This window comes from Apus apus, chromosome 6, assembly GCF_020740795.1.
Source record: "Apus apus isolate bApuApu2 chromosome 6, bApuApu2.pri.cur, whole genome shotgun sequence".
NCBI lineage: Eukaryota > Metazoa > Chordata > Aves > Apodiformes > Apodidae > Apus > Apus apus.
In genome coordinates this window covers 15,958,080-15,984,401 of record NC_067287.1, presented here as the reverse complement: position 1 = coordinate 15,984,401, position 26,322 = coordinate 15,958,080, and positions in this window count along the sequence as shown.

Here is a 26,322-nt window from a genome sequence, read left to right as displayed (position 1 = left end):
GAGCCTTCAACATCCACTTCTCAATTTAACCCACATGGTAATGACATCAAGTTACCACTTGATGGCTCTTTATTAGTTTAAATGAAAGAAAGGAGTTAATGGATCCCAACCAGTCTCTCCCACCTCACACAGACTCACCAGAAGTGAAAGGACTGTGAAGCTGAGAGAACAGGTCCACTCAAAAGACATATTCTTCTCTTCCTCACTGGACCAGAACACCATAATGCAATCTACCAGTACTTTCACTGCCCGTTCTGTGGATTTCCCTTTCTGGAGCTGTCTGGCCCAGACCTTTCAGCATTAAATCCAGATGCAAATCAAACCAGCAACAACCGGAGTTTGATAGCTTCTTCGACTTTTGTACACCAAATTCCAGAGGTGGGGGTGGAGCAAGAGAAGAAAAAAAGAGCACTGGAAATAAATACCCCTATGAAGAAATTACAACATCAAAATGCAATTCCCTTGTTCATGTTTTTCTTAGAAAGCAGTTCAGTTCCATCTGGCTGTGGGCCTGCAGCCAACGCTTGCTTCAGAAGAACCAAGACATTAAAATAAAATTAATTAATTAATTAATTAAAAACTAAATTGATAAATAAAGGAATCATGTACCAAGTGGCTCCTGCACCCATCCCTAGAGTGGGGACAAGGCAGGGCTCTCAAAGCTGATATTGTTCCCAGCCAACTTTGCACCCCCAAGCAAAGATTAATCTTACTTAGGCTGACGGGGTTTCAAACAGAACCACGTTACCCAGGCATTGAAGAGAGATGGAGGTGAAAGGAGAGGATCAGACAGATGACACAGAACAAAGAAGGTTTTGTTCTCAGCAATGGGTCACTGGAGCAGTATAGATAGGGAGATGCATGCTTGCTGTGGTGATGATTATTTATTTATTTTCCTCACTAACTGGCTCTAAACAATGGTGTGCTATTCAGTTGCAGGCTGGGAAACTGCAAGGAGCCCCCAAAAAGAAGTGTTTTGTCATTGGTAAAATCTCCCAATATTATTTTCTCTTTAAAAGAAGAAGAAAAAATGGAAAAGGAGGGATTAGTTTGTTCCTAGCAGCTATTGCAATGTTCCAAGTTGCCAAAGAAACATGAAGCTCATGCAGAACTAGCCACTGCTTCTGCATCCTTGAAGTGCATTCTGGCCATGGCTGTCAACAATGACTCGGGATTTTAATCGTCTCTGGTTGATGGATTCTGACATGACACTCCTTAAATTTTCTTGCTAAACATGCTGTGATGAGGTGAGGGGTTTGCTTCATGCTGGGAGGGAGAAAATCCAAAGCATAAGCCATTGGAGTCACTTTCCCAGCAGAGCCTGAAGTTTTGTCCTGAAGCTCTCTGAGCAAGGAAGTAAATTGAGAACTGCCTTCTCATTCCCATTTATGTCAGGCTTAGTGGGAACTCTCTCTGTTGTGAATGTAGGACTGTGGTCAAAGCAAAAGCTGACACACAGCTTAGTGGGGAAGAGGCCGTAGTGGGCTCTAACTCCTGGCAATAATTCTGGAGATATCCATAGGGTAACACACAGTTTCCTACTATGACACAATAATGATGACATAGTGAAGTGCTCTGTCTACTGAAGAGTTTCCCACTTCCCTTCTTGAGTGCTCCCAAAGAGACTTGTCAGAGAAAAATAGTTGGAGAAGATTGCAGAGAAGAGAGCCAGAATAGGCAGAGGAGATCTATCGTATATCCCTCCTGCTAGCTGATGCACAAAAGCTGTCTGGTGTCAATAAAGGATTCCATCTCATTCTTGCCTACAAGGAGTCAGGATTAGAGGCTGATTTTCTTCCCGGGTTGGGAGATCAGGGAAGAGGGTGAAGTGGGAAACGAGAAAGAACAGATCTGATATGACTTTACTAAGTTGCCTGTCCTTAATCTTTGGCCTGATTGTTTGGGCAGCAAATCTGGCTTCTTGCAAGTGCAGCTTCTAGCCAAGTGCAATCCAAAGTTAGTCCATTCACTTCATGGACATGGGGAAACAAATGAAATCAGAGCAATATAGGATTGTATCACAGATTTTAAGCAATCTAGAAAGATAAACAGAGAAGGTTATATGGTTAGATGCATGTTTTCATCTAACTCTGGGAATATAACTTAATGTCTAAGAGCCAGGGTAAACTGAAAATTTAAACATTGTCTCTTTTGCTTCAGTGGGTGAAAAACAACCTTATTTAACATCTTCTTAACACTCACAATGTCGTATGTCAGCATTGGATAATTAAAGGATTCGTGAGTGTGTGCTTCACCAGTTTTAGTCTTTGGGGTCAGCAGAGTGAGAGGAGATTTAGCAACACGCCAAACCCATAAAATATCTCCATCAACCCCTGATCTGTCATCAATAAAGATGCTTTAAGAAGCCATCCTGAATGCAGCCAGATAAGCACAGAATCAGCCGATGATAAGAATGAAGGGCGGGATCCCAAACTGTCACTTGTTATCAGAGTGGCAAGACCAAGTAAGGCACCAGCTCCTCAGCTGCCAAGTACAACAACGTCAGGATGGCCTTGTGCCTTTGAGCATGTCCCTGCTGACAGCAAACCCTTTCTGCACTTGTTGGGAAAGAAAAGGAGAACAGTGCGGCCAACCTGGCAGACAGAAGATGAGATACCAAAGTGGCTGAGCTCTGACCCTCCCTCCTCCAAGGAAAATGGTTTGTTTGTTTGTTTTTTGAAGGAGGGGGAAAAAATGTGTAGCCTTTTTAAGGGAAAAAAAATATGTCTTGGAGTTGGGATTTCTGACAGATTTCCAACAAGATAAAGACATGACAAATTTTCACCATCTCTAGATGCAGCCCATGGTGAATATTCCTCAGGGGTGATGGGGGAGGGTGGGAGAAGGCAGAGCATGAGAGCGCCCACTATTTCCATCTGAAAATAATTTTAAGAGGGATTTTTATCCCACTGGGTAGAACAACTCTTAACTAAAGCAATGTGCCTGGCCAGTGAGGTACTATGAACAAGGGAAAGAAGATCCTTCCACTCCAGGAGGCAAAAAAATGCCTGAAAAGGCTGAAAAGTGCTTTTCTAAGCAACTCACTAGCTGCAATGTGTTTTTCCTGGGGAAAGTGCACTGCCTGTTTTGATTTGGGCAGATTCTTGATTTCTTCTCCCAAAGCAAAGAGGCAGCTGGAAGGTTTGGGGGAAGAAATAGAATTGCTTGGAAGCTGCTGGCTGCCTGGGCATTGAAAAATCTCTGGTTTATTACATTCCCATTTAGCTTTGCTGAGAACTAGTTATTTCTGATGATAGTTCTGCTAAGGCCTGAGTGAAAAAAACCATGGGGAAACAAATGGAAAATGAAGGGTATCGGCTAAGACCAATAGCATCACGACTGCTACCGAAACAAGCCTTCCTGAACTGTGTCAGGAAAGAGGCATGCAACTTTCATCATCAGGTTCCCTTTCTAAATATTTTGCTTGGGTCTCTGATCACGCTTGGAAGGGAAGCAGGATGAAGATGGCAGGTGGGTTGCCTGGGACCCCTTTCACTTCAGTGTTGTTTGTCCCTTCATAATTGCTCTTACTGCATTGTATGTTCTGTAGCCAGGGACCACCTTTCTCAGCCATGTTGATACAGCATTTAGCACAAGAAGTCAAGGTCTGAGACTGCTAGTTGTCTATCTAGTAGTAAGGTAAAAAGGCATTTGCTATGACTTGGACTTTCTTAAATGTTTCTAAAAATAAAGTGCTTCCTTCCCACTTAATTTAACCCCTGGATTTCCCCAAGAGCTTCTTTGTACAGAGAGTTTTTTCTCTAGAAGCTCCCCCCACTTAAGAAAGTTTGCCCTGTCTTTTGCTGTTCACTGATGTTCCCACCTGGGACATCTAAGACTCCTTCCTCACCTTGGTTGAAGATGAAGACATAAGATACCATGGGCAGATACTTCTAGAGGAACTGTTGGAAAGAGAGGGCGGAGGTCATCTGGAATTCTTCTTCAGAGTTAAGCATTTGCTCCAGAAAGGGCAGGGTCATGTCAGAGAGCAGAATCAGCCCCATTGGAACACAGACAAAGCTTCCTGTCCACTTGCTCTTAAATCCTTAGATCCCAGAGATATAAACAGCTATTTTATTTGTTAAAAAAAAAGGCCTGTTGTATCTTACCTTATTCTTCTCCTCACTACATATAATTTGCAATTAGTCTTTGACTTTAGCAAAAAAAAAATACCCCTCATATTTTTTCATGCACAGACCTTGAGGTCCTGGTGAAACACTTTTGCAGCAGGCAGGAAAGTCCATGGAGCAGTTAGAACTGGTAATGTTCATTTGGATGGAGGCTGTGAGGTTTGCAAGTGAGCACAATTATTTCCCCAGGTCATGCAAGGAAAATGCCTTCTGCACAAGGTAGTAGATTGCTCTATTCAGGTCTTGGATCAGCCACAAGCCAACCAGAGCTCTCCTACCTGCCTTCTCCAGAGGTTATATTGTTTCTGGTTGAAAGCCAATCCATGGCTTCTACTCAAAGCTCAGCCAAAATGATCTTGTGTCTGTCTGCAAAGTACCATGTAGCCATACCCATGATAACAGGCTTTGGAAAATAAAACCTGAGCACTGATTTGCAATGCTTTGAAGAAATGGCTTTGAATGCCAGGACCACTCTTGCTTAACAGATTTCAGCCTAATCTGATTTATTTATTGTTTAACCTGCCATGTGCCTGCAAACCAGCTGGAAGCACAGCCGGCTAATTACTGGGCTGTGCCAGCATAGGCTGCCTTTGATTGCTTGAGACAAGATGCCTGTAAGATGGGCAAGATTTAAGGCACACAGTTATTGTCTATGACCTTGTTTTAGATTGTAACGAGCTCTGAGAAGCTGAGATGTTCTGTCGAGGAGGCAGCAGGGATCTGGCTGCATCAGGGCAAGGGCTGCATCTGGAAACAATTTCATCTTGGGCTTTCCCTGTCTTTTTTCTCCCCTTCTCTCTCTTGTACATCTGTGAGGTGGAATGTGTTTAAAGCACAATCCTGATAATCCCTCTAGATCTTCTCCCCTATTTTCATCTTTCAGGGGGCATCTGTGCTAAAATGTTTCCCACTTTTCCTCTAGACAGATGGGACATGACTAGTTTTCTTGAAGGCTGCATGAAAAAGTGGAGATCTTTCCCTACCCTGAACATGTCCACAAGCTGAAATTCCCCTTTGTAAGAAAGACTGTTAGCTCCAGGAAGCAAGCTTATCCTGAGCAGGAACAAAGTGTACTGAGGATCTTCTAGTCCCTGACTTGCATGTTTAGTTTAAAAATGGAATTACTAAATAAAATCACTCCCCACTCTACCCTATTCCTGGACTGCTCCTTCCAGTTGCTGCATATTCTCTCCCTTTCTAATATAAAGAAGCAAGGGTGTCACAAGACCTAATAAAATCAGCACTTGAATAAGCTAGAGGGTCAACTTTCTTGTCAGCCAGTATTTGAACTCTAACCCTTGCGGGGGGGAGGAGGCATTAAATATAGTTAAATATATATTGCTTCTTTAAATATGCATTGCTTTAAGGGCTAATGCCAACCCCAAATGCTAAAGTTCAGTGGTTCACATTACATCCACTCTACGGAGGAGATCAAGATCTGGGCCAGAAAACGAGAAAACACTAAGTAACAAACCATGTTAAAAATAACAGAACAGACAGTACCAAAAAAAAAAAAAAAGAAAAAAGAAAAAAAAAAGAAAAAAAAAGAAAAAAAAAGGTGTTCTCAATAATTTAAAGTCCCTTTATTGGCCTGAAAAGGGTGGAGGAAGTAGAAGAACAGGAAGGGCAGGAAGTGATCTCTTTACTGCACAAGGGTTCTGGGAATGTGGCTGCCTTTGGGGGACTGGGAGAAATGGGAAAATAAAATAAAAACATGAAAACATGTTCAAAATGCCAAAAATGATAGGAAGTGGTTATCAGCTCGAAAAGTTCCTCCAAGGGTTATTAATAGCTAACAGCAAGGAAATAATGACTCACTGGGCAGATAAGTGTATCCCAGGGCCTAAAATGTGAATTGGTTCAAAGTTGCTTAACCCTGATTATTCTATCATAACTGGGAAGGGCTATCACCAAACCCATCTCTAACTTTTAAAGCACTTAAAGATGTGCATAAACCCTGTTGCTTTTCATGAGATATAAGCACATAAAAGTGTGTTAAATCTGGACAAAATTCAACATTGGATTTTGGCTGAATTGAAAAAATAAATAAATAAATAGGGATATTGGTATTTTTAAGATGCTTAGAGTATCTTGCATCTAAGTGGCTAGCTGATGTTGGTTCTATCTTGGACAAATGGATCATGAAATAACAAATGATCTTACAATCTCACCTCACCACTTGAGTCATAGACATTCTTATTTTCTGACGTGTAGGGAAACTGAGGCACAAAGATATTATGGGCCACTCTTTAAATCTCTAGTTTCAGAGATGTAAGTGCCAACAGTCCCACAGCAGTCCATTTCCAGCATCAACAAAGGCATATTTGCTCAGGAAAATATATATGGGTTTAACTACTTATCTGTAGAAACGCAAGTAGCCAATTTTTAACCTGTTTTCCAAAAAAACGCCCAGGAAGTCTGGAGGCTGGGAGAAAGCCAGACTAGAGGAATGGTCAAATAAACAACTGTGTTGTAGTGGGTTGTGAGAAAATCCAGTCAGATCCAGAGCCCTGTTGTGCCTGCTGCTGCACATTAGTGTTGCAAAGAAAAATCCCTATGCTGATAGTCAGGCTAGGCAGAGGCTGAACTGGAACTACACTGGAACTACATTTTAAAGCTCAAGTAATCCAGCAAGCAGTGAACAAATGGATTGAGTGGGCCACAATCACCTGAATTTTGTCCAAAAGTAAAAGCCTGAAAATTATCTTCCCTCTCAGTTGGAGTGGTTGTCTCCTTTCATGCCCAGCAGCTTTTTTGCATTACAGATGGCTGCAGCAGAGGTGGTAATGTGCCTAACCTAAAACCGTGGCTATGAAAATGTCTCTCTTCATATTAAGGTGCCTAAGATATTCTCCTGACATAGCAATTATTGCATGGTGATAATCACCTGATCACTGAGTGGGCCAGAAGCAGAAGAGGTTTCAGTGACACCACAGCCCATTCACCTGAATCGGGTCATCTGGTAGGTGTTTTTCTGTCTACCATGTGAAACCTCCAACAAAAGGGGTGCCCAAAACCCTCAGGCTCTCTGCCAGAGAGGTTTGTTATCCTGCCCATTTTAAATTTTCCTAATGTCTAGCTAATGCCTCCTCTTTGTAGCTCCTGACTCCTTCTCCTGTCACCAGTGGAGGTAGAGAACACATTACCGCCTTCCTCCGATGATAGCGTCTCCACATCTAAAGCTGGTCCTCCTCGCTCCCCTAACATTGTACAGCACCACAAGCAAAAGAACACAGGGAATTTTTCAGCGTCTTATACAATGGGAAACCATCCTGTTTGGGCTGCTAGGAAAGAGAAGAAAGGGAAGCTAATAAATCATTTCTGTCTCTCAACCCTATGGTTTTCTATTTTTGCATTGGAATGGGACATAATATTCTAACCCTTCAGCACAACAATGTGTCAGGCAAAGGGTAACAATACATTGGGCTTTTGGGTGGAGGATGGTCTTTTGTGGCATCTGTGTGAAGGATGATTTTCATCAGTTTTATGGCTTCAATGAAATATTTGTAAAGTGGCTTCTGCAAGTGTGATTGATTGTCAGTTTCATTCTATTTTCTGTTTTCATTGGGTTATGTAAATCACCAGGTATTATGTATACTCTTCATTTGATCATTTCAAACCCAGACTTGAAGAATTTATGTACCAGGGTATATTAATGGTTTCTGTGAAATTCTTGTTTGCTATAAATAAAACTTGTTTACTCATCTGTCAATGAATAAGAACATAAAAGATGTTAGGAATAAACAAGGTGTGTTTTTTCCTTTTCTTTCTTTCATGACTATATATGTATTTACTATACACACACTCAGATTAAGCAAAGGGAAAATTCTGTTAATTTTCTTATTTGCCATGTACTTCATGAAATATATTGCACAGACATTTAGAATATATCAGACAATATGGAACATATTACAGCCTATAGCAGCTGTCATGATATTTCAAATATATTACATGGAATGACATAAAATATTTTCAACATATTCTTACAGTTTTAATGTATATCGTGTGGTGTCCCATATTTTAAGCAGCAGAACAATGGGCCAATTCTTTCTTTTATTTTCTTCTTTTAAAAATTGCATTTTATATATTGTCAGATATATTTTTACCATGTGTGCAATACATTATATGAAACACGTAACACACATATGGGAAAGGTATGACTTTTTTGAGGGGGAAAGGCTGTGGATTGCTTAGCAAGGAACTTAAGTCCTTTGTGCATTGTTTAAGCAAGCGTTGGTATCTCTGGTCTGGTCTGCAGACAGTGAGGTTTGTAAAACAAGTATTTGTGATTTACAGCAACTGAGATACTTTCTGGTGAAGTTAAGATGGTAGCATAGAGTCAGTCACAAAAATCTGTAGCCAGGATCAAACATCAGGAAGAGCCTGTCACAGGGCAATCCACTCGTAGACCGTGAGAAAATTGTGAACACATGGCCCTCTTCTGCACCAGGTCCTGGAAAGGAGATGTGTCATTCTATGCAGCTGCTCTGAGTGAGGTGATTGCAGTCAGGGGTGGCAGGGTTATCTACACCCCAAACACAATTCAGCTTCTGAGGTGGTTTGTGCTGTGTCCTTGTTGTCTCCCTGAAGGTGAAGGGAAACTCAGAGTAATTTAGTTAAGATATCTGATCTTTTGAGAAGCCAATGTCTGTTCAGAGACAGAAATTAGAATTTTAGCTTGTCAGGTTAGTGCACTGGGAATTGTAGTGTGCAGAAATCTTACCAAAATAGAGTTAAGTAAATAAAAAATACAGTTTTTCTGTTCTAATGGATTTCAGATGCCTATTGGTAACATTTTCAAGAAATATGTTAAAATCTGGACTAGCCTGAAGATGATTTGGTCAAGGTAGCTGTTGTGGTTTGCTCTCTGACCTGTGCAATCCTGTACTGCTGTTGAAAGAGTCCCCTCTCCTGCGTGGTGGTTTTGGTGGGCAGCATTACCCTCTCTCCATTTGGCAGCTGCTCAGATCTGAACCAAGTCTCCAAATTCAAACGAGGTGAGATCTAAGCCCCAAACCCTAATGTAAATTATACTTTCACTTGTGACTTTGGGTGGTAAGTCAGCCAATAGTGCATCTTCTCTGTGCCCTACTGAACTGTTATACCTTCTCTAAATTTCTGCAGCTGGTGGGTTGCAAGGTTCCTGTTTCACCACTAGAAATGCAGAGGGCTCACAACACGCACCACCAAGGGAGTTTTTAGACCAAGGGAAATAATCCAATGCAGGATTACAGGAGTCTGGATTTTGTAAATATAAATCAGTGTTCAGAAAGAGTTATCCAAGCTGTTTAATAACTGGTTATTTCATCCACTAGGACTTCATTCTTTATTCCAGTAAGCCTAGAAGATCTAAGATTTTACTACTTGAGTCAAGCAGGAACTGGAGTCAAGGGGACTTGGCTTTTAGGCTTTGCACTTAGACAACACTCCTTGTTCTATATGAGCATAGCAGGTACAGTGAGGGGTCTTTAAGGTTCACCATTGAACATAAGAGGTGTGGACAGCCACTTTAAGGCTTCCTTTCATGGACTTGCCTTACAGCATTGTCTTTTACAGAATGATCCTTGCCTTCTGGTGTGCCATGCTTGTTTACAGAGAACAGCTCAACATTGGGTTTACCCTTAACCTCTTTAACATTTTTGGTCATTATTTATTCTCCAAGTCCTCTCTTACTTGCTTTATGGGTTTTCCCCCCTGTAACATTTGCATTTGAGTGGTGGGTCTTCTAGGAATATCTTACTGAGTCCACGCTCCCTGTGAAGACAGCACATGTGCAGTTCAGCTATGAATGTGCGTGTGAGAGGGAGGGGAACATACCACTGATCAATTGGAATGGCACATGAAAAGCAGTCATCCTAGGAGCTGTGAGAGACCTCAGCTCAGGGAGGAATGACTCTGTGGAGATTTTAGGTGATAAAATCCAAGAAATCTTGACAAGGCATCGATAAAGCACAGCTTTTCTGTTAAAATAATGTGGCAAATTTGAGTGGATGTTCACAGGTATAAAAAATGACCCAGCTGTTGGTTAACACAACAGGCATCTCTGCTTCTATACATCAGATGCCTGATAGGTGGTATAGAAAGTGAGACCTTTCAAAAGAACAGTGCCATTTTTGTCTTTACTATCTTTGATAGTAAAGTTGTCAATGATAGGGTGATATATATCAGCACCTTTTTGTCATTAGTTATTACCAGTGGTGCCTTTAATAATTTTAAGGAAAACTCTCAGAATAGCTTAGTCTAACTCATGTAACTTAGAAGAAATACCATGTTGCAAATCAATGCTGTGAATCTTAGCATTTAGTCCACCGAGTCCCTGTCTTGCAAGTAAGTAAAATGTTTTGGCCAATAAATGCACATATATATACATAAATAGGCATTTGCATACATACACATACAGACACATAAATAGGTTATAAGCCTGAGGCAACACATCCATTGGCAATTACAACACCAGTGATGAAAATCTGGCAAAGTTGCAAGCAGATTTCTGCAATGGAAAGAGATGAACAACCTTCCTGGTGTCCGTAGCTCTCTTCAGGATCAGTCAGACAGACAGACAGGCAGACACTCTGTCATGACTTACTCCTCCCTGAATCACCTTGACCACATTTCCTCCACACTGAATTCACACCCAAAATAATGCTTGCTCCCTCCTGCCTGCATGATTTCCATGCCGGCACTGCTGGTGCTGCAGCACGGGAAGAGCCCAGCTGTGTGTCAGAGCATTACCATTACCTCTCCCACATTAGAGACATGCAAGGAGGAGGCAGAATCTGCTGAGGGAAGCAGGTATGTGTGTGTCCCTGTGAGGAGGGGACACATTTGCACATGAAATGGATAAGATGAGGAGAAATCCCCCTCCTCTGCACTTGAAGAAATGGGGGTGACTGCGCACCTTGGGAAGCAACCTCATAGGCTAAGCAGCTCTGAAGTAGATTCTATCAGGCAGATAAAAGTGTTGTAGAAGCAGGAGATGAGAGAATGGCTCCAGCTTGTCCCAATTTCCTGACAGGATTAGGAGGAAGGGGAGGGGGGATAGAGTAAGGAAAATATGTATTTAAGAGCTAGAAATGCTTGCTTTATTTTTTTTCTTTTTTTTCCCCCCCTTTTTTATTGCTTTCTGGCTTTTGAGCCTGCACCATGCATTTGGATCTGATAAAATAATAGTTTTTTTTCCTTTTTTTTCTATGCCTTCAGAAGTATCAGGCTTTCAGTTTCATGATATCATCCCTTTCCTGTCCCTGAGTTGTAATTTTGGGTGGACTGCTGGAAGCAGAAAGGCCTGTATATCTTTCCCTCATCATACAAATTTTCCATTCTGCTTTGTAACTCACCTAGGGCCAAGACAGCACAGGAATAATAGAGAAAAGGATTTCCTTGTGAAAAGTGCATTAAAGTGAAGGGCTGAGTGTGTGGCCTTTGCTTCTTTATCTGGCTTCTCAGGAGCAATGTGAACTAGGTCATGATCCTTATGTTCTGGTTCTCCTGCTCATGGATTAGAGATACGCTAGCTCTGAGATTTTAAATGTTGTCACTGGTTAAGCAAATATGTGTTACCTTGGGTGCCCAAGCTCTTGGAGTAATGAGAGATTGTGTTATCTGTTCATGGGTGTAAAGAGACTTCTCATTTTTGTGGCCATGACTGGTGACTGCTATCTTCTCACATTATTATCCATGTTATTTAATATATGTCATTGAGTTCTCTTAGTTAATTCTCATTTGTACTATAAAACATCACAGATGGGACACACACACAAAAAAAAGGGAAAAACAGAAAGAGTTCATCCTTGTTGAGCTTTTTCCACTGATAGAGATGACATCACAGTCTTTAGTCATTACAAGTAAATGTCAGGTCACTAAGAAAAATACAAACACCATGCTAGGCTGTATAAAGATGATTACTACCTTCAAAATGTGTAGAGTAAAAATTCTGGTCTTAAGTGGTAAAGCCACACAAACGTCTTTGTCCTCTGTGAGACATTACACTTCCAAGAAGTTAGAGAGCCCAGAGATGAGTGCTAAGGGTTGTCAGTTTTCAAAAACAAGAGCTACGGGAAAAACTGAGAAAACTGAGGTTTTCAGTCTAGAGAAGTCTGAGGAGAGCCTGCATAACTATCTTTAAAACATGATTTCTTGTTTTGCCTCAGCAATTAAATAGCACAGATGATTTCCTTCTTCACTGCAGTGCCTTTTATGTGTTAATATTGCAACATGACAGATGCAACGATTTTAAGAGCAGATTATACATCATCTGTCAGAAGTGACATGGCTGTTTTTGATCCCATAGTGGGCAGGGAACAGATGAGGATGTCTCTGAAGGATCATGCCACTTCTTCGATGGAATTCTGGAAGTCTCTTGATGTGCTAATCTTAATTATTTCCTTCTGAGGAATGTTTTCCAATAACGTAACTAATCAGGCAGCTTTACTATTAACCCTCTGCAAAATATCTACATGCCACCTTAATTGTTAATGCTAGATGTGATCACTGCACTTTGGTAGTGGTCACACCAATGACAAATACAACTGTCTATTACCTCTTCTGTTTCTTTTCAGTATATCTTTTCTATACTTCCAGAAATCACATTTTTCCCTCTTGACATTGTAAGGCCTTCAAGTAATTATCAAAATTGCAGCTGCTGTGTTTGGAGTACTTTATCTTATACAAAAAACTCCATTACACTTCTTGTGCCTAGATGGAAGCATCCAGCTTGTGTTTTCTTACACTGAGCTTGCTGGCTGACACAAGACAATCTGTACCAATGACCAACCTTCACCATGCACCCTCTTCTGTTTCCCCAGCCAATTTATCTTCTTACTGAGAGTTTGTACGCTGAGGTTGCTGGGATCCTTGAAAAGCAGTGGGGTAAGACTGGATGCCAGCTGGGCTTTTCCATAAATGCTTTTGCTTCATAAAAGTTCTCTCTTTTATAGCTTCATTCAAGTCCCACAAGTCAGCCATTTCTGAGCTGTTGAATGAAGGCCAAATGCATTTTGTGTCTTTCTAGTTTCTTAATTAAAACATCCTGCAGGGCAAAGTCAGATGCCTTACAGAAGTCTGTTACAGCAACAAGATTATCTTTAGCCACCAAACTGGTAATTTTATCAAATGAAGATATCAAGTCATTTTGACAGGATCTGTTTCCCATAAAATCCTGTTGATTGGCCTAATTTATATTTCCTAATGTAATTGTTTATTAGTCAAACCCGTGTCATGTCATGATTTTTCTTGGGATGTATGTCAAACTGTCAGACTTACAGCTATAGTGGGAAATCACAGAATCATGAAATTTTGTTTGGAAGAGACCTCTGGATGTCTTCTTCTCCAATACCCACCACTCAAAGGCAGGCCAACTTCAAAGTCTGCTCAGGGCCTTGTCCAGTGCAATTTTGAGTCTCTATGAGAACAGAGATTCCACGGTCTCTCTGGCAACTGCTCCCAGTGCTTTAACACTGATGTTGCACAGATTTTGTTCTTGATTTGCAATTCAAATTTCCCAAGAGGAAAACTGGGCCCATTGCTTCTCATCCTTTTGCTGTGCATCTCCGAGAGTTTTCTAGATCCATCTCTGTAAGACCCTATTAGGTGAAGACAGAAATACTTTTCCACTTTTACCATTTTACCTTCCCCACTCCAGGAACAAATCCATCTTGCTCTGCTTCCCACTGTACATTATGTGCTCCAGCCCCTGGGATCCAACTGAAACACCCAGCTCTCTGAGAACTGCAAATGTAGAAATTGCTGTTGATTGGGTCACATACCTCAGTACTTTAACAACTGGGAACACATCCCAGGCTACATCTCCCACACTCCCTACTGTTAATGAAGATTGGCAAACACCTGTGAGGGAGGTTTATTACACCTGCCTTCAAATGGGATAAATCACCTTAGCTGTACCATTCATTCCCACAGAGTGAGTCTCCAAGACTGGTGTAAACAAGATTCCTCGTATCTGAAGTGAGGTAAGAATAATCCCACCAAAAGAGTGCAAGCCCTGGCTGTCTTCTTCCAATCTTAGAGGTGTATGTCGGCTAAGAATAGTGTCTATTCCCTACCCTTACTATTTAGTATCCTTCTCATTCTTGCTAGAATGTAGTGTTCAGACCTCCTACAACACAGATTTTTCCTCAAGTACAGGAGGGAGCTTTTTCCTGAACACTTTTTCCTGAACACTTTTTCCTGAACACTTTTTCCTGAACACTTTTTCCTGAACACTTTTTCCTGAACACTTTTTCCTGAACACTTTTTCCTGAACACTTTTTCCTGAACACTTTTTCCTGAACACTTTTTCCTGAACACTTTTTCCTGAACACTTTTTCCTGAACACTTTTTCCTGAACACTTTTTCCTGAACACTTTTTCCTGAACACTTTTTCCTGAACACTTTTTCCTGAACACTTTTTCCTACTCTGAATTGCTATATCCTACCTGGTATCTGATCCTTTATTAATTTTCCTCTGCTGCTGCTTATTTTAAAACAAGCTGTGTAGTCCATAGTGTTCATTGTTGCTTGTTTCTCCCTGCATCTTTCTACTCCCAGTCCTCATAGCTTCTGATTTATGGCAGTTACCGTCAGCTTCTCCATCATTTCATTTGCTTTATATAATATAAACATGACAGTGTGTACACGTGTGCATGTATATGTCTGTAAGTGATTGTGTGAGACCTTTGAAGTCTCTTCTAAGCCACCATGGTTTAATAACCAGCATGGCCTCTTCCTAGAATTACATAATTTCAGTTTGAGGGAATCCATTAAGATTTATTTTAGAATTTTGTTATTGCTGTTCATATTTTTCCTACTGTTTAAATTGTCTCTCTCCAGTGGCTGGACTAATAATTAATTTTTGCTTGATGGAAGTCTCCCATCTGAAGCATCAAATAGACAAAATGTCTTTTTATATGTTCACACATACACTGCTTCTATATGTATGAACACATAGGCACACATGCACATGTGTGTGCACACACACACAATCTTACTGTAGACCACTACAGATCAGAATAACCCAGTTATGCTCAGTCTTTTACTGGGAATTCTCCTGACTCTATCCAGGATGTCTCTCCTACATTATGTAGCATAATGGAAAAACAAGATAACCAAGAACCTTTCCGATAGTCACACATTAAGAATCCTTGGACCTTATAATGGTTCCACCCTAATTTAAAAACTATGAACTTTGCAATTCCCATGGTAACAAAAATGTCTGACTAAGTCATCCTTGAATGTTCTGCCCCAGTTAAATACAGATTTGATTGTGCATAGAATGAAGTGCAATCATCTAACTATCTGATTATCTTTTATGGTAAACTATAGATAGAGCAACTCTGTAGTAGGAAAACTGAGAACTGTAAATTATATTTTCGTACAATACATGTTTTTCATGTGGAATGTTTTATTTTGGTTTTGTTGCTTAAAGGCCATGGCAGGGGGTATTTTAGAAGGGTATTTCCTTCCCAGGCTTTTAAGCAATATGGCTACTTAGGTAGACTCCTCTGTTCTTTCTAGCAAAAGAAAAGAATTGGCTGAATGAGTCACTTTCCTTTCATGCTTTTCTTATACTTGCATAACGTCTCCTTTTAGGTGCCTTATCTATAAGGTGATCAGCTTTGGGGACATCATTACTCTTCATTGATATTTACTATTGCTCATTTCATGATCTTTTGGGTGCAAAATAGAACTGTTTCATTTTTCCATGTCCTTCACCTCAAGTGCCATATCATACTGTGCTCTCAGAAATATGACAATCCTTGTGAGATCAACATCAATTATACCACAGTGTAAAAGAGGTCCAAAGGAGGTGAGATGTATGAAAGAATTGGTTTAAATCTAGCTGGTTTGGATTTTTTTGTCCTCCAGCTAAGAAGCTGAAGTACTGTATTTTGTTCCTGCTTCTAGATCTAACACCTTAGTGAGCTGCACCACCATGGGATGGAGTTCCCCTACTTTACACAGGGATCTATAGAAACATTTTTTTGCTTTTTTCTTAGGGCCTTTTTTGACGCATTGAAAATATCCCAGAGAATTGCATACAAATCTGTGTAACTTACAGAGGTTTAAAATATTGTTTACAGATGGGAAGACTGTAGAATGAGGGAAAAGGAAAGGGCAATAGATTAAAAGCCAAAGTAATGTAAATATCTTCCTCTCAGTAGCTGATAGTAGATAATCAAATTTCCTGCCCTTCCCAGTTGTGGTGTTTCTCCAAGAGAGACACTGAGAGGGTTGGAGAGCTCTGACAGAAAAAAATGGTTTTGTTCAGATGAGCTGTTGATAGTGTTTGGTCCACGTCATGAGATTTTGGACACTGGTCAAACCCATCCCAGAATGTTGGCTTTTCTTTCAAGTTCTTTCCTCTGAGGAGAGCCACAAAATGGTTGCCAGATTGGCCTCTTTCCTGTTGCTGCCCTCTGGTCTTCTTTTGGGGGGTATGGAGACAGTCAGTATTGTTGTTCTTAGTCAGTGATGTGGGTTGGTTTCACCAGCTCAAACATCTGCCCAGAAAAGTGTTCAGTTAGAGCTGGATAAAACAACTCTAGCTTTTTTAAAAAGCTTTCTTATGCTTTCTAAGAATTTGCACTGGGTCTGTTCCTTCTCGGAGTTGTTCTTTTTCTGTATCTCACATTGGCTTTTGAGTTTTTTATCCTGGGAACTAGGCTGAGAGACAAGGAGGATGAGGAAGAGGAGACTGATACTCTTGCTGTTATGAATTTGGTGATTAAAGCCCTGAGAACAGATTAAACTGAAATTGCAGTTTGGGAAACAACCTGATAAAACAGCATAGATTTCACTCCCCTCTGTGGGAATCACAGCCAGCAGCTATTTCTGATACACAATGAGTCAAGGTTCCCTCCCCTCCAGCCTCCATGTTTTCAACTGCCTTTGTTGTTCTGTAATGTTCACAGTCCTGGCACATCTCAGGTCTTAAACCTCTCTCTTGTTAAAAAGCAGTCTTTATTGAAACTAGGGAAGCTGCATGAAAAAGAAAATAAAAATGTGTGGGATTTAAAAAAAAAAAAAAAAAGCCAAGACAAAACCTGAGTGTCTTTACCTTCTCTAAATGCTACCTTTCCACTTGGATTTTGATGGCAAATGGCTGGGATTTATGAAGCAATTTTTGTTTGTTTATTTGTTTTCACTACAGGCAGATAAAAACTTGGAAGGAATAACCAACAAGTTGTTGAGAGGCCACATTTAGACGTTATTTCCTCTTGGCCTCAGTGCCTTCCTGTGTCTCCACAAGTGAGACTGGTGCTGACTGTGAGACTGGATAGCAGATTTCCTTGGAAAAAGCTGCTATCAGGGGAGAATAAAACCGCATTATTCCTGTCCTGACAACTGTTTCAGAGACCAACCAGTTTGCTCTGCTTCTAAAAACCATGCCCTGAATATCCTTAGTGACATGGTGGCTGGCCTCTATTTGCTAGCCTGTGAGAATTTGCCTTTGAGGGGAGGCTTTCCAAGATCCAGCTAATATTTCCAGGGGAAACCTCATAGCACACCAACTGCTTTTCCATCACCCCACCAGGAGATGACAGGAACTATTTTTTGTGCAGCATCTGTCTAGACCGTATATTTCTGATGACAAGTATCAGAATAAGAGGATGAAGTTCCTTCTTATGGAGGCCCTGTTGTCCGTTACATAAACGATGACACTGCCACAGAAGCAAGTAGTTTTTGTGGTTTATCTGAGAGCAAGAGACAGATAAGAGATTGCCAGGATGGTAGGTCTCCTAGGACCCAGTCAGCAGGGAGGATGGTGGAGACCATAAGCCTGTTTCTGTTTTACCCAGTATTCAAAGTGGCCCAGGATGCTTGAGCTGTTGCAGCCTGACTCTTCATCCCACCTCCATGCTGTGCTTCACCAGGGTCATGACACTGTCACTTCAGAGGAAAGGGTCCGTGGAGGCAAAGCTTCCTGAGGAACTGAACTGAGGTTCTGGAGCTCCATGTTAGACAGCTGAGACTGGGAAACTTCCTATGCCAAAAAGAGAAGTACAGTTTGTGACTTCCCTTTCCCCTAATCTGTTGCTCGTATACATGATGACACAGGTGAGCAGACTAGCTATTTCTCCTCCATGGAAGGGCAGAGGGAGAGGCTGCTAAGAATTCTTCTCTTCCTTCTTGAGAATACTTGGGAGGGATGAGAATATCATGCTGAGGGGTAATCTCGTATCTAGAGAGAGAGGGAGAGAAGAGATAGGACTGTCATAGTATAATTATAGAGGACTTGAATTTTTTTGTGCCTGCAGGACACACACACAGATCACATGGTTCAATCTGATTGCATTACCTAGCAATGATCACAATTACCTCAAATTGCACCAGGCAGGGTTTCTGTGTATACCACAACACAGAGTTTTCTTTCAAAAGAAACTTTTCTGATCTCCCTGTCTGACTGTGGCTGAGTATAGAACTCAGGATCTAGATCAGGTCTTGTTTTATCCCTCTGGATTTTACCAAATCCTCATCGAGTACTGCCAGAGCTTCTCTAACCTCATTTTTCCCCTTTGGATCCCTCTGATAATATCATCTCCCAGTCGTGGTTGTTTAGATGTCTAAAGGTTTTTTTTCAGTAAAAGAATGTGTGTATGAGAGGAAAAATGCCAAATACAAACCACCCCTACCCCCAAAAAAAGGAGAGGTGGAGGCCTCCTGCCTTTGATGGGTACATTTTCCAAGGAAAATAGAAGAAAATATAACAGATACCAAGAATAACATCCGATTTTCTGATGCCAGCTCATTTTATGACATTAGAAACCAGTCAGTTTTATTCAGCATAGTTTCTGGGAAGTAAAATAAAAGGGGGGGGGGGGGGTGGTGGGGGAAGGATCCACACACTTCTAATCATATTCAAGTAGGCACTGTACAAAAGCCGCTGTAAGCTAGCTGTGGTGATGACTGGCTCATTACCATTATATAAATAGTATTTAAAGTGCAGCTGGGCCCTCACATGAGCAGAGACCTAATTGATGCTGAAATATGTTCATTTCAAGTCCTGTGACTTCACGTGGAAAATATTACACTGGCTAATTAATGGCAATGAGAAGAGATGATGCATTGCCTTATAAAACAAGCAACTGAAATGTGGAGCCTCCATCCAAAAGAAAAAAGGGGAGGGGAGAAGAGCTCTGGAAGTTTAAAAGCATAAAAAGCGCCAACAAAATAAAATGCATGTTCACATACTCACAATTACACATACCTAATCAAGAGATCAAGACATTCAGGAGGAAATGACTGGCTATTTATCTAATGGGTCTCAAGCCAAATCTGAGTTTATGGCATGTCCTTGACAAAGAGACAACACAAAGTCTAGGTCTTATATAGAAGACTTCAGGAAAATATAAATGCCTTGACTGTCAATTCTTAACACTATCTACCTAATATCCTTTTCATACACTTAACAAAGTTATATCTACTGTGTTGTTATTTAATAGATACAAATATGAGTTGGCTCAAACTGAGAATACAAGCTTGAGTTAATGGGAGAAATGAATTGGGCACTGTTGTGCAGCACAACAGACAGATAATTTTCATGGTCTCCTCTAGCCATAAATCCTACAAATGTGTAAATTGAAACTTTCATTAAAGTTTTTAGTCTAATGCATGGTTAGCCATGCTAAAAGGTGTAATGGGCTATGGAAAAGGTGTGGCTAAAAAGATAAAGTATGGCCACTTACACCCAACCCATTTTTAGGTAAGGTCAAAAGGACTAGATCTGTAACTGGCTAATTAGGTAACTGTTTATGAATACCAGGTTGTCCCTGTGAGATATGACCCTTCTTTACTCTGGAGTATGTGCAGGAGGAAATATCCCCTGCAAGTTTTTCAAAGACACAGATGGGGGCTGCTCCGTGTAAATACAAGGTCACAGAAGTTAGAAAACCAGTATTGGATGTATGGCAGTTTCCCTGCTTCCCTGCCTTCAGAGGACTACTTGGCACATAGATATTATCCATACTTTGTCTCAGGACAAGATCTGACAGCCCTAAGTGGTGAGCTTTTCAATGTCCTCCTAGAAGACTTTAAGATGGTGCCACTGATCTCGCTGCCAGGAAAAGCTGGCTCCAAGTTTATTCATAGCAGGTCCCTTCCTATTTTCTGCAGTCTAGATGTTGTATCTCCCCTCCCTACTGACTCAATGCTTCGTTTTCTGTTATTTTCTGTGTTATGTGTTTTGTTTTTGTTTTTTTCATCTTCAGTTCTTTATCCTTTCTGCATATACCATGCATTCCAGTTCTTTCATCATTTAAAGATGTTTTCTTTAATTTTCATGATCTTGTAATTGTCTTCATTTCAGGAATCAAACTAATTGTTCTGGGTTTTGATCTTTCTAGATTTTGTGGCTCAGTGACTTAATCCCTTTGCACAATTCCCACTGATCTGTCTTGTTGCTAGTTCATGCCATAAACCAACATTTGCCATAAACCCACGACTCTTTTTTCTTTATCTGCCTTTACATCTTATTTTGCCATTAGTTCTTTGTGGTGTTTTCCTTTCTTATGGGCATCAATGAATAGAATTAGACTGCATCCTTCCTTTATGCTGTTTACACCCAAATTATACTCCTCAAATTGCCTTTCTTCTACTTTGCTGCCATGGTTGTTTTTGTGACTCCTCCCAAATTATTGCTGTTTGTAAATTTCATCAAGCGCCTGATTATTCCCATTTCCAGAGATTAACGAAGATGTTAAATGAGGCTCTTGCAGAATCCAAGTAGGCACATCTGTCTGCATGAAACAATATTTATAGCTAAGCCAGATGCAATGGTTATTGGAGTAGCATCTCAGGAAATAATTTCTGAAAAGCCAAAACTGTATCATCTGATCAGAGTAATTGCTCAGTGATATTATCTTACTAGCAAGCGCTGATAATGTGGAATGTCAAAGGCCATACCAAACTAAGGCTGTTTTTCCTTCCCCTGCTTCAGTCTTCTGCACCACAACCATGTTACTTGGTTTGTGGATAGCTTAGGGTACCACTTAAAGTCAGGACATCACATGAGACAATACAGCCCCACCAAGGGATAGATTGCATTAGCAACTCTCTCTGATTAAATTGCCTGAGCTCTGCCCATCCACCCTTCCATCATGATGGCTGCTTGTGACAGTTACTGTCCAGACAACCAATTTACTCCCATCCCCTCGAAAAAAACCAAAACAGAACAAAACAAACCCAGAGCAAAACAAACCCACTCAGAGCTTTTCACTCCATGTGCATCTCCCCTAGGGAAAAGGATAAAGCACAAACAACACCAGGCAGATGGCAGCTATGTTATTTTCTGCCCTGCTGGCAGGGGCTTAGAAACAATGGCAGCAAAAATGCATAAGATCCAGGAGAGAACAATGTCAAATAGTTTCTCATAATTTCCTTTCCACCAATTCAACATTTCACTTCAGCAAATGAGAATGTCCTCGTAACAGTCTTAGTGGTAGAAAATCAGAACACCTGTTTCTGAAGCAAGTTCTCCCAGAAAGACTTGCTCATAGGTATTTATGGGCATGTATATTGTGTGTACATTTGTCTTTACTCTTACAGCAATTGGGGATACGATGGAGCACCTGAGAGCTATAGGGGAAGAATGAACTTTATCCACATCTCCCTTCATACAATCTTCAAGCCTTCCCTGTATTTGTTGCCATGCAGTCGCACTTCCCAAATACATGCCAGCAGTTCCTTTAATCACACCCCCACATGTTTTTGTTTGTTTATTAAGTGCCAACTGCATGGCCTGGGGCAGGCAATGCAACTGAGACTTGCCACATTTCAGACTCACACCTGCATCTGGGATGCAAGTCTGATCTTCCATGTGTGGTGTGTCTCAGTTACTGACTGTTTGATAAGCAGTAATGGAGGGGAGGAGGCTGGGTGTAGACCACCTCATATAAGTATTTACCTGAAGCTCCACACTTGGCTGTGTCCAGTAACCTTATCTGGCAGTTTTGGGCTCACCTGTCCACTAGTCTATTGAATGTATAGGCCATTTGCTAAGCCTGCTGTAATCCCTGTAGTGTGATGAAGTCCAAAGAGTTTTGCCTGAGGCTATGAGGTGTATCACTGAAGAAAGCTGTGATTTGAAGCATTATCTCCCAAATCCTAATTAATTTCCCTGCTGGCAGGAACCTCTCTCCCTCCTCTTGTGGTTTAGTTTGCACACCTGAAATAATGAATTAAAATAGAGCAGGAGTGAGAGGACTGAGGCTGCTGGGTTAGTGCAGGGCTTTGAACACACCCTCAGAGGGGAGCTCTAGTGTGGAGGCTGGTTCTGGTGCAGGGGCTTTTTCCAAATTTGACTCCACCTGGGAGCCCATGCTACAAATCTTCTCAGGCCTCAAGGGTCTCAGATCCTCTTGAGGGATTACTTTCCCTCACCCCCTGCCAAGAAAAGAGACCTCCATTTTGTGCTCTGCGGATGAGCAGCCTGTGTGTGCAGCTTTACATTTACATGGGCTGGCAAAGAAGCATGTGCCCTTTGGGAACCCTGTCTGTGAAGTCTTGGACAGGGCTATGTCAGGACACTACAGGAATGGTCATCCAGCTTGAACGCCTTGAATAACACAGGCAGTTATACACAATTTGTGATGACCAAGGGCCTGACCTAATTTTCTTGCAGGTTAGAGTTTAGTATGAATAAACCTTCATCTTGTTTCTCTTTTCTGTTTAAGTATTGACATGGATGTCCTATAAGTTTTATCTTCCACTGGCATGAAAACTGTTCTCAAAAGATTTCAGGTTTCACGTTGTCTTTGACTGTTCTAACAAACATTATTAACTCAGTTGAAATGGCAAGCTCTCATGGTCTACTGTTTTGGTGAATCAGGCACAAAATCTTAGCGAAAGTAAAATAATCAGGTGACAAAGTATAGTTCAGCAAGAGTTTTCTGTTGTTTTTTCGCCATTTAAAAATAATACTTGTATTAATATTTCTAAAATGATTGCTAGGCAGGGCAATTTCAGAGCTGAACTGTATCCTCTGAACAGCTTCGACCTAGTGATCTCAGAGGGGAAGAGAAAAAGTGGCTGAAACCACCAGCAATCTCCAGCTGCATCTATGGCTTTGGACAAGTTTGATCTGAACCCAAACACTGACAGATCAGGGCCTGTGCTGTGCAATTTTTCATTTGATACTCTCTAGCTTTGAATTCTGGGGAAGAGAAAGGAAAGGGTGGGTAGGGGATCAAAGGCACCAGCTATGTCCGCACCCTCAGATTAACTCCAAACCCACTTTCTTTAGGATGTTAAAGAAGACATAGAGGAAAAAGAGAAAAAAATATAGAAGGAAAAGAGAACAAAAAATGTTTCCAGAGAGAGAGGGAAAAGATGGGATTTGAAGCTCATATTCCATTAAAAGCTCAGCTGTGCAAATGTAAACCTTACAGAGAAACATGCACATTTATTTCCTTCATTTTTGGCATATATACCTCCTGTCATGTCACTATCCAGACTGGAACAGGAAGGTCGATTCTACCCAGTCCCTCCTGCACCATGCTGGCAGAGTTGTAGTGGATCATCTATGATTTGAGTGTCAGGGTGGTGCCTTCCCAGCTGGCAAAGAGCAGATGCAAAACAGTGGAGGATCACAAGATGCCATTGGAAGAAGTGAAACTGAATCAACACTTTCCTTGGGGAGACTAAGCCAAGGAGTGGGCTGAGTTCTGGTGCTCTCCTCTGATCCATGTCTAGATATCCATGCCCTTGCTGATAGATAGTCTATGACTGCAGAAGTGTAGTCAGAGCTCACACAGCCCGCAAATCCCATCTGCCTCTGGGGCACATGATCTCAAGTCTCCTCTAAAGTGGATTCTGGGGTGGGCTTATTTGTCCAACATTGGTTGCCAAAAGAGCAGCTGGGAAATGCGGAGGCAGCTGGGCCGGGCATGGTGAATGTCCTTAAAGATTGATGTAGTAGAAAAGTGTAGCTCCAGACAGGAATCCAGACTGGAGGGATTTCAGGCCATTTGGTTGGCGTCAGGGTGGTTGTCTGACCTGGAGGGCATAGCTGGGAGAGGTGCCATAAGAATAGGCTCAACTAAGCCAGTATCCAAAATTATGAGACTAGCTGAGGGAAAAGGGCTGGAGTGGAGCCTGTGAACCCTGAGAAGCTGTATCTAGATCTGCCAGTAAGATCTGCTCCATGAGACAGACTTTGTGAATCAGAAGTAATTTCCTTTGCAAGAGCCACTCCCAGGGCATAAGGAACTCTTCATGGGGGTCAAAAGCCTTCACAGGGTCAATGACAGTTTGGAATAATGGTTGGATTAAGCAATGTTTTACATATCTGTATATGTGTATACTAGGGATCACAGACCATTGTGCTATAGATAAGAGTACGTCATTTTTGTAAAGGGCCTGGAGACACTTCTTGCACTAAACTAGGTTTTGTTTTGCCCAGATATTGCTGCAACAGCTGTTACTGGGGACAATCATGCCTTTAATGGAAGGGAGCCAGGAGATGGTTTGGCCAAGAGGGAGTCAGCTGGGGGTTTCCATCACTGCATCAGGAAGAGTATAAAATGAAGCAGGTGTTGTGCTGTACTCCAAAGCTCTGAAAGAGCAACCAAAGAGCTTTGGAAAGGACCTTTAAGTGTGTTGAAGTTAACCTGTTAGTGATGACCCTTATTGCAGGTGAAATGTCATGAAGAGTTAGGGGAAGCTCTTTAAGGCTCTGGCTTCAGGGTTTGTACTATTGTCTGTTTTCTGTGCAGCTGGAAGTGCTATTTCCCAATGATCCACAAACAAAATAGCATTTGCCTTGTAGAAAAAAACATTCTGGAGTGAAGCCTTTCCAGAACTGACCAACCCAAACTCCTTTTTAGAAAGGGCAACTTCTGCTGGGACAGACAGAATGCCAGACCCCTGCGAATTTTGACTCCAAACAAATGTTAATGCAAACCTGTGCTGGAGGGATTTTCTGCAAGGGTGGGGGTTGTTTTGTAGATGTGACTCAAACTCTGCCTGAATGTTTATTTTCCATTGCTGCTCTCTCTGTTTTCTCTTAATTACTCGACTTGTCACTGAATTGTCCTCCAGGAGGACATCAGAGATCATATTCACTATGCCCCCAGTATGAGTCCTCCCTTTTTATCTACTGAAGCTACAAAAGCAAAAATGGGCCAAACTCCTTCCCTGGTATGCCGTCAATAATTTTGCTTCAAATGAACATGGTCCAGTGAGCCACTTTCCTTCGATAATACTTTCACAATGCCAAATTAGTTTCTAATTTCTGGCAGAATCTTCACCAAGAAGTTTCTTCCTGTAGGGAAGTGGAAACATTGGCAACATTTTATCTGCATTTGTGCTGATTTGGATCTTAGAGGTGTCTGTCCTCACAGCTAGAACAGCAACAGTACCTGGTGAAACACAAACACAGTCACTTACAAATGTACTTCTGCCCCAACCTGGAGGGTCTACCAGGGAGTTCATTCTAAATGGCACTGTTCATTCTTTGATCTCACTGATAGAGCCAGCAAAGGAGGCCCCACTTGGGAAGCCACTGCAAAAGCCTTATCTGATTTCATTTACTAATAAGTTTGGCTAGATTTGAATGATTCATCTAGGAGGGAATGCCTCTTCCCTGCATAATCCAAGCACCTTGCTTTCATGAGGTGAACTCTTCCAAAAGATGCAGGAGAAACAACATGGAGAAGGGAGGATTGCATTTGGAAATAATATACTAGCTGGTATGTAGCATCTAAGCATAACTGATAAGAGAGTAGCAGCTGCTAAATTACCAGCAAGCACACCAAAGAATGACATATCTTGTATGGAGCCATAAGACACGTTGCTCAGAGGACAGCCTGGAACCCAGACATAAGTGCCTGGCGTTAAGGTAATGGCATGAAGCCACTGGGTGTGAAGACCATGTGGGTTTAAGAAAACTTGCCCAGATGGCTTCTGCCCCATAACCAGTACGGTCATAAACAGCATGTGCTATTTCCTCATTATCTATCACAGAAGCTTCCCTTGGCCAGAGAGAGCAAAAGATTCTTGGCTGATCTTTTCTGGCTGGACAGAAACTTCCTGGTTCACATTCAGATTTAGTAGGATTGGTCTTGTCACTCTCAGATTACTAGTTCAGCTGTTCCATTAGGGGAACATCCAGGAATGGAGAAGAAGAGAAGAGGTTTCAAAACTTGAGACTGGAAAGTCTGAGACTTGTGCATTTCTCTTTTTTCATTCTCAATATGAGTAC